Source organism: Trichomycterus rosablanca, unplaced genomic scaffold (genome assembly GCF_030014385.1).
Source record: "Trichomycterus rosablanca isolate fTriRos1 unplaced genomic scaffold, fTriRos1.hap1 scaffold_307, whole genome shotgun sequence".
Lineage (NCBI taxonomy): Eukaryota > Metazoa > Chordata > Actinopteri > Siluriformes > Trichomycteridae > Trichomycterus > Trichomycterus rosablanca.
This window is the reverse complement of record NW_026947135.1, coordinates 23,378-31,919: the sequence shown is the minus strand read 5'-3', so window position 1 is coordinate 31,919 and position 8,542 is coordinate 23,378. Positions and strand designations below refer to the sequence as shown.

At 44.7% G+C, this 8,542-nt stretch overlaps 1 non-coding gene across 1 annotated transcript; it reads left to right on the top strand.

The window, feature by feature from the left end:
* The first annotated feature begins 608 nt into the window (after positions 1 to 608).
* trnae-uuc (transfer RNA glutamic acid (anticodon UUC)) lies at positions 609 to 680 on the top strand. Its single transcript has one exon. It is a non-coding gene; the product is annotated as a tRNA-Glu (tRNA).
* Positions 681 to 8,542: the final 7,862 nt, after the last annotated feature.

Sequence of the window (8,542 nt, the reverse complement as noted above, 5' to 3'; positions counted from 1 at the left end):
CTTTAATACACACATTCAAGGACTAGAACTTAATTTTTGAATCTATACCTCTTTAAATATAAGGAGTGGTATTGAATTGAAGATCTCTTGCACTTAACATAATTCCTATTTGTAAGAGCTATTTTATTTCTTTATTTCTAAGGTTTTTTTTGCAGCACTGTATGTGATATTTCATTGCTTGTGTGGCAATAAATGTGTTAGCTGTTTAACTTCACCTTAACTCCTCTTATGATTTCAAAGTATACCGCTGTTCGAACCTAGTTAAATGTTAGTGCCTTTTTGTTAATGTTATTAGCAAGCGTAGGTGCTACACTATCAATTATTAGTAGAAACAAATTAAACAGGGTAGCGAAGCCAACAATTCACCGTGAGCACCTGAAAAACGTGTACCTGTCCGCTGAAGGAAAACTGCAGGGGAGGGTCCGGAGCCGAATCACCTCAACGTCGGTCGGTTTCTCTGTTCAGGCCCTGATTCATGAACAAATGGCTTTGTCTGCCAGCAGAACTAATCCCAGGCTCCGCGACACAGCGACCGTTGGTTCAAAGTTGTTCAAATCGGACTGAAGCGCTTCCCTTTCTTTGTCTTTGCCAGTGCTGTGCTTGCAGTTTCCCATGTGGTCTAGCGGTCAGGATTCCTGGTTTTCACCCAGGCGGCCCGGGTTCAACTCCCGGTATGGGAATTGGTCTTTATGATTGGACTTGAGCAAAACTTTGCCTATTAGTTCCTCGGCGCCTTGTTGCTGTTGCTCAAGTGTCTTGTTCTGTTGGAACTATGACTGCAGTCTACCAGGGAGCAGCCGACGTGAGCCACCAGTGACTGACCACTGGGAAGCCGTGGTCGTATAGTACTCTACGTTGTGGCCGCAGCAACCACGGTCATGGCACTGTCCTTTTGTATGCCATGTTTGGAAGGTTTCTATGCTCTTCTCAGGCAAGAGACAGAAATGAGGCTGAAGCTTCAGGAAAGTCATGACCGTGGTTCCACAGGGGCCAGTGGCGCAATGGATAATGCGTCTGACTACGGGTCAGAGGGTTCTAGGTTTGACTCCTGGCTGGCTTGGTTACCTTGTGCCTTTTTTTGTCTCTCTAACTCTTTGTGTATGGTTCTCTGTACCCCAGATTCAACAATGCAGGTCTTGTCAAGGTGACAAAGGCTTGTCAGAGGAAAGAAGTTGGATGAGTGTAGGATTCTCTGTACCACACATTGTCAGAGCGGAAAGAAGTGGCTGATGCTGGTGTCAGCGGGTGCTGAGCCTTGCGGTTTCCCATATGGTCTAGCGGTTAGGATTCCTCGTTTTTAGCCAGGTAGCCTGCGCCTGACTCCTGGTGTATGAGGGAGTCTATCAGGGAGCAGCCAACGTGAGCCACCAGTGGCTGACTGCTGGAAAGCTGTGATTGTATGGTGGTTAGTACTCTGCGTTGTGGCCGCAGCAACCCCGGTTCGAATCCAGGTCATGGCACTGTCTTTTTGTATGCTGTGCTTCTCTCCTCGGTCAAGAGAAATGGGGCTGGAGCTTTAGGGAGGTCACGACCGTGATCATGCAGGGACCAGTGGTGCAATGGATAACGCATCTGACTACGGATTAGAAGATTCTAGGTTTGACTCCTGGCTGGCTTGGTTACCTTATGCCTTTTTTTCTCTCTAACTCCTTGTGTGTGGTTCTCTGTACCCCAGATCCAACAATGCAGGTCTTGTTAAGGTGACAAAGACTTGGCAGAGCAGAAAGAAGTGGCTGATGCTGGTGTCAGCCGGTGCAGAGCCTTGCGGTTTCCCATATCGTCTAGCGGTCAGGATTCCTGGTTTTCACCCAGGCTGCCAGAGTTCGGCTCCTGGTATTGGAATTGGTCTTTATGATTGGACTTGAGCAAAAATTTGCCAGTTGGGTTCTTTGTAAGGGGAATTAGCTGAAATAATAGAGCGCTCGCTTAGCGTGCCGGGTCGATGCCCGCATTCTCCAGTGCAGAAATATTGTGATCATTTAAGGGCATCGCGTAACACGAAACTCATTGCTCACTGAAACACAGCATCCAAAGTTTTTATTTTTTTCAATTGACATGATGGGTTAAAGACATGAATTTGTATAAAGCAAGTACTGTCAGAAGTGGGATTTGAACCCACTCCTCCAGTGGAGACTATGACCTGAACACAGCGCCTTAGACCGCTCAGCCATCCTGACTAGCTGAGTTACAATCAACACCACCCTCACTCCACACGGACTAATATTTGTACGACCCGCTTAAAATTTTCACATTATTATGTATGGTAAATGTACTGAGTCAGGATGGCCGAGCGGTCTAAGGTGCTGTGTTCAGTTCATAGTCCACTGGAGGTGTGGGTTCAAATCTCACTTCTGACAGCACATGCTTTAGATTGACTTGCTTCATCTCGACGAGAGCAGTAACAATGTCAGGAAGAGGCAAGGTGGCATTATGCTGTTTCTTTGACACCTTTTCGTCAAAACTGTGAGAAATACCTAAATAAAGGCCACTATGGGATCAACTGGAACTTTTACTTCTCAAACGGGAAAATATTGGGCCATAATCCGGTATGTAGGCTAAGTTGAAGCTCCAAACAGATCAACTATCGGTGCTCATCTAATGCAAAGTCAATGGCTAAACGTCACAGACATTTATTCATTTATCTCACTTCCCAATAAAAAAGACTACGAGTTGATCTTTCACCAAGAGTGTGCTCTACAACACTTTGTTTAAATCTTTAACAATGGAGGAAGCCAAGGATTTTGGAAGGATTGGGAGCTGGATTGTGCAACCCCACTGAACATTAAAATATATATGTTAAGTTCTGGACAGGGAGAGTTTCCGATGAAGACATTGAACAGTATATCTCAAGGTTTTGTGTAATCATACAACCTGTCTTTAAACCACTTGACCAGTTCGGACTTTGGTATGGGATACGGCGATACAAAGTTAAACTGAAATTGAACCCGAATGGAAGTTTAATGCAGATTCCAAACTCGATATCAATGGGACCCTACAACGGCAAAATAACATATCAAGGACAATCGCAGCAATGTTATATATGCAATTCACATGAACACCAGGTATATGTGTTGTATTATATGTTATATGTTGTGTTGTATTATATGTTATGTTTTGTTAATTTAATAAACATTTTTTTTTTTTTTTTTGTGACCTTTTACTTTTCGCTTTTTTATTTACACTTTTTTCTGACAATTCTGTACTTTTACGTCTTTTTTTAGGCTGCATAACTGTAGGGTGTTCCTGTGTCCCTGTATTTGATACATTTTCTAAAGAAGATAAAAAAGTTTCACCCTTATCTTTAGAGTCTTTTCCGTCGTCTTGTGGAACACAAGAAGTGGAGGAAGAAGACGACATAAAAGACTCTAAAGATAAGGGTGAAACTTTTTTATCTTCTTTAGAAACGACGTCTCATTCCAATCAACCCAACAAACATTCCAATCCAATCTGCCTTTTTGTTACTGTTATTAGCAAGCGTAGGTGCTACACTATCAATTATTAGTAGAAACAAATTAAACAGGGTAGCGAAGCCAACAATTCATCGTGAGCACCTGAAAAACGTGTACCTGTCCGCTGAAGGAAAACTGCAGGGGAGGGTCCGGAGCCGAATCACCTCAACGTCGGTCGGTTTCTCTGTTCAGGCCCTGATTCATGAACAAATAGCTTTGTCTGCCAGCAGAACTAATCCCAGGCTCTGCGACACAGCGACCGTTGGTTCAAAGTTGTTCAAATCGGACTGAAGCGCTTCCCTTTCTTTGTCTTTGCCAGTGCTGTGCTTGCAGTTTCCCATATGGTCCAGCGGTCAGGATTCCTGGTTTTCACCCAGGCAGCCCGGGTTTGACTCCAGGTATGGGAATTGGACTTGAGCAAAACTTTGCCTATTAGTTCCTCGGCGCCTTGTTGCTGTTGCTCAAGCGTCTTGTTCTGTTGGAACTATGACTGCAGTCTACCAGGGAGCAGCCGACATGAGCCACCAGTGACTGACCGCTGGGAAGCCGTGATCGTATAGTGGTTAGTACTCTGCGTTGTGGCCGCAGCAACCCCGATTCGAATCCGGGTCGCAGCACTGTCCTTTTGTATGCCATGCTTGGAAGGTTTCTATGCTCTCCTCAGGCAAGAGACAGAAATGGGGCCGAAGCTTCAGGAAAGTCATGACCGCGGTTCCACAAGGGCCAGTGGTGCAATGGATAACGCGTCTGACTACGGATCAGGGGATTCTAGGTTTTACTCCTGGCTGGCTTGGTTACCTTGTGCCTTTTTTTTTGTCTCTCTAACTCCTTGTGTGTGGTTCTCTGTACCCCAGATCCAACAATGCAGCTCTGGTCAAGGTGACAAAGGCTTGTCAGAGTGGAAAGAAGTGGCTGATGCTGGCGTCAGCTGGTGCTGAGCCTTGCTGTTTCCCATATGGTCTTTTTTTATTTTTATTGGCCTTCGGCTCGATCTCGATCCATGGCGACTTGATGGATGAACGATCTGTAGGAATATCGATCCTGTGCAAGTCTAGATAGGTCCGCCAGGGTCTTCTCTGCCGTTACTGTGATTGTGTCGAGCCATCGAGTTGCTGGTCTTCCTCTTCGCCTTGTTCCTTCTATTCTTCCGACCATGATGTCCTTCTCCAGTGATCGCTCTCTTCGTATGATGTGTCCAAAGTAGGCAAGTCGTAGCTTAGTGATCCTTGATTCAAGTGACATGTCTGGCTTGATTTGTTCCAAAATTGATTTGTTTGTTCTTCTGACCGTCCAAGGTATTGATAACATCCTTCTCCAACACCACATTTCGAAGGCGTTGATTCTTCTTCTGTCTTGTTTCTTTATTGTCCAGGTTTCACATCCGTACGTTACCACAGAGAAGACTAAACTATGTACAAGGCGTATTTTCGTCAATTGTGAAATGTTCCTCGATTTGAAGACCTTGTCCAGTGACTTCATTGTTGATTTCCCCATACCTATTCTCCGTCTGATTTCCGGTGTCGTTTCCGCATCTTGAGTGATCAACGCTCCGAGTAGGTTGTAGTCCTTTACAAATTCCAGTTCGTCGCCATCCATCTCAAATGTGTCCCGGTCGTATCTGGCAGTAGTCAATATCTTTGTCTTCTTTGTGTTGAGTAACAGCTTCATGTTCGAGCTTTCCAGCTTGATGCTCCGTAATAAGTCCTTCATTCCATCTGCACTTGTTGTTATCAGAGTTGTATCATCTGCATATCTAAGATTGTTGATGATTCGTCCAGCAATTTTAATTCCTTCTTCTTTTTCAGTTAGTCCAGCCTTCCTGAAAATGGCTTCTGCGTACAAATTGAAGAGAAATGGCGACAGGATGCATCCTTGTCTGACGCCCTGCTCTACTTTGAACCATTCCGTGTCGCCGTGTTCTGTTCAGACTGTTGCTTCTTGGTCGGTATAAAGGTTCCTAATGAGGCTAATCAGATGGCTCGGCCCACCCATATCCTTCATGGTAATCCAAAGTTTCTGGTGATCAACACAGTCAAAGGCTTTACTGTAATCAATGAAGCAAAAATAAATCTCCTTGTTGTATTCTTTGGCCTTTTCCATTATCCACCTAATGTTAGCAATCACATCTCTTGTACCTCTGCCCCTCCTGAATCCTGCTTGTTCCTCCGGCAGCTCTCTGTCAAAGTAAGGCTGCAACCGTCTTTGTAAGATCTTCAGTAGTATTTTGCTGGCATGAAGTATGAGCGCAATAGTACGATAGTTTCCACAGTCAGTAACATCTCCCTTCTTCGGAATAGGAATAAACACTGATCTTGTCCAGTCCTTGGGCCATTTACCAGTTGTCCATATCTGTTGACACAGGCATGTGATTACATCAATTGCTGCTTCAGAAGACTTTATTAGCTCCAGTGGAATATTGTCACATCCAGGCGCTTTGTTGTTTGACAGAAGTGTAATCGCAGCGATGACTTCATCTTTCAGGATGTTTGGCTCTCTATCATTGCCAGTCTCCATTTCTTCCCATATCACTGAGTCGTTCTTATAGAGGTGCTCCGTGTACTCTTTCCATCTTTTCTTGATCTGTTCTGGCTCAGTTAGTTTGTTCCCATTGGCGTCTTTTAGCATGCCCACTCTTGGTTGAAACTTTCGTCGTATCTTTTTGATCTTTAGGTATACCTTCCTGGTCTTTCCCTTCAGATGTTCCCTTTCTGTCTCTGTACATATCTTTTGGTAATAAAGTTCTTTGTCTGTTCGAATGGCTCTCTTTAGTCTCTTACTGATGTTGTCCCTGGCCTGCTTGTTACCTTTGCCTTTGCCCTTCGTCTTTCTTCAATGATCTTTAGAGTCTCTTCTGTTATCCACGGCTGCTGGGGTCTTTTCTGTCTCTTGTTTATTGACTTGCTAGCTTCTTCGGTAATAATAGTCTTTATATGTGTTCCTCAGGGTTATTTTCATCCGTGTCCAGAGATGTGAACCGGTTGTGCAGACTATTCCAGAAAACTTCAGGTATTTTGGTCAAGTCAAAGTTAGGAACAGCCTGTTGTCTAGTCCGTTTGTGCAGCTTGACTCTAATTTTTGATGTTAAAAGTTCATGATCAGTTCCACAGTCAGCTCCTGGCTGTGTTTTCACGGTAATGATAGACGACCTCCATCTTTGGCAAACACATATGTAGTCAATCTGATTCTTATAGGCCCCATTTGGTGATGTCCATGTGTAGAGTCTCCTTTTGTGATGTTGAAAGAAAGTGTTCATGATGGACAGTTGATTTTTTGTACAAAAGTAAATTAATCTTTCTCCAGCTTCATTTCGTTTGCTAAGTCCAAACTTTCCAACAACAGTTCCTCGTTGCCATGGCCCACTTTGGCATTAAAATCTCCCATGATAATGAATAAGTCTTGATTTTGCGTCCTGTCAATTTCCTCTTGAACTTGTTCATAGAATAGTTCAACGTCCTCCTCCTTGGCATCTGTTGTTGGTGAGTAGACTGTGACATGGATTGGTGCTCCTTGTAGTCGTATCGAGATGACTCTATCACTGACTGTGTTGTACTTCAGGACAGTATTGGCCAGTCTTCGATTAAGAATAAAGGCAACGCCATTTCGTCTTTGGTTATCATTTCCAGAATAGTAGACCCAATGTTCGTTTGACTGGAAATGTCCGTATTGAGTCCACTTTAGTTCACTAATTCTGAGTAAATCAAGTCCTGTTCTGTCCATTTTGGCTTTGACAATGTCGAGTTTGCCTTGGTTCATGGTTCGTACATTCCAAGTTCCTAGTCTGATGATATATCTGATTTGATCTTCCCTTTCGACCAAGCGACATCAGCACCAAGACGACCTTGCGGCTTTGATTCTGGCGCATCATAAGCATTGATCCTACTCAAGACGACCATCGGCTCTTCCCCAGTAGCTTGTTGAGTGCCTTTCGACCTAGGGGCGCATCTTCCAGCACTGTATCGCATTCCTTTAGTTGTACGCTACATCAAGTTTTCTTGGCATAGTACGGAAGTAGATTGCCAGGCCTTTCTCCTGCGCAGTAATGTGGTACCTGTGAGGAGCCACACTGGATCAGTGTTGTAGCCATTGTCAATACGAGATTGATAAGAGATTGATAATTTGCTTCCATCACGCAACGTCCTGCTGCCGACATTGGGCTGTACGTTTAGTCTGGCACCTCAGTTGAGACCTATCCCCCTTGGGGGCCCCTGCTAGCATAATACACTTGACTCTAAACTGCTTTTAGCCAGGTGGCCTGCATTCGACTCCCGGTATATGAGGGAGTCTATCAAGGAGCAGTCAACATGAGCCCCCAGTGGCTGACCACTGGGAAGCTTGATTGTATAGTGGTTAGTACTCTGCGTTGTGGCCGCAGCAACCCCGTTTCGAATCCAGGTCATGGCACTGTCTTTTTGTATGCCGTGCTTCTCTCCTCGGTCAAGAGACAGAAATGTGGCTGGAGCTTCAGGGAGGTCATGACCACACTCATGCAGGGGTCAGTGGCGCAATGGATAACGCGTCTGACTACGGGTCAGAAGATTCTAGGTTCGACTCTTGGCTGGCTCGGTTACCTTATGCCTTTTTTTCTCTCTAACTCCTTGTGTGTGGTTCTCTGTACCCCAGATCCAACAATGCAGGTCTTGTTAAGGTGACAAAGGCTTGGCAGAGCGAAAAGAAGTGGCTGATGCTGGTGTCAGCCGGTGCAGAGCCTTGCAATTTCCCATATGGTCTAGCGGTCAGGATTCCTGGTTTTCACCCAGGCGGCGGAGTTCGACTCCTGGTATTGGAATTGGTCTTTATGATTGGACTTGAGCAAAAATTTGCCTACTCGGCTCTTTGTAAGGGGAATTAGCTCAAATGGTAGAGTGCTCGCTTAGCATGCAAGAGGTAGTGAGATCAATGCCCTCGTTCTCCAGGTTTTAAAATTATGTAGAGAAACAGATGGACTACAGTCAGTAATTGTAGAACTACAAAGTGCTTCAATATGGTAAGTGGAGCTGATAAAATGGACAGTTGAGTTTAGAAACAAAGAGGTTGTTTTAATGTCATGTTCTAACCCAGGGGTGGGGAACCTTCTACCCACTGAGGGCCAGATT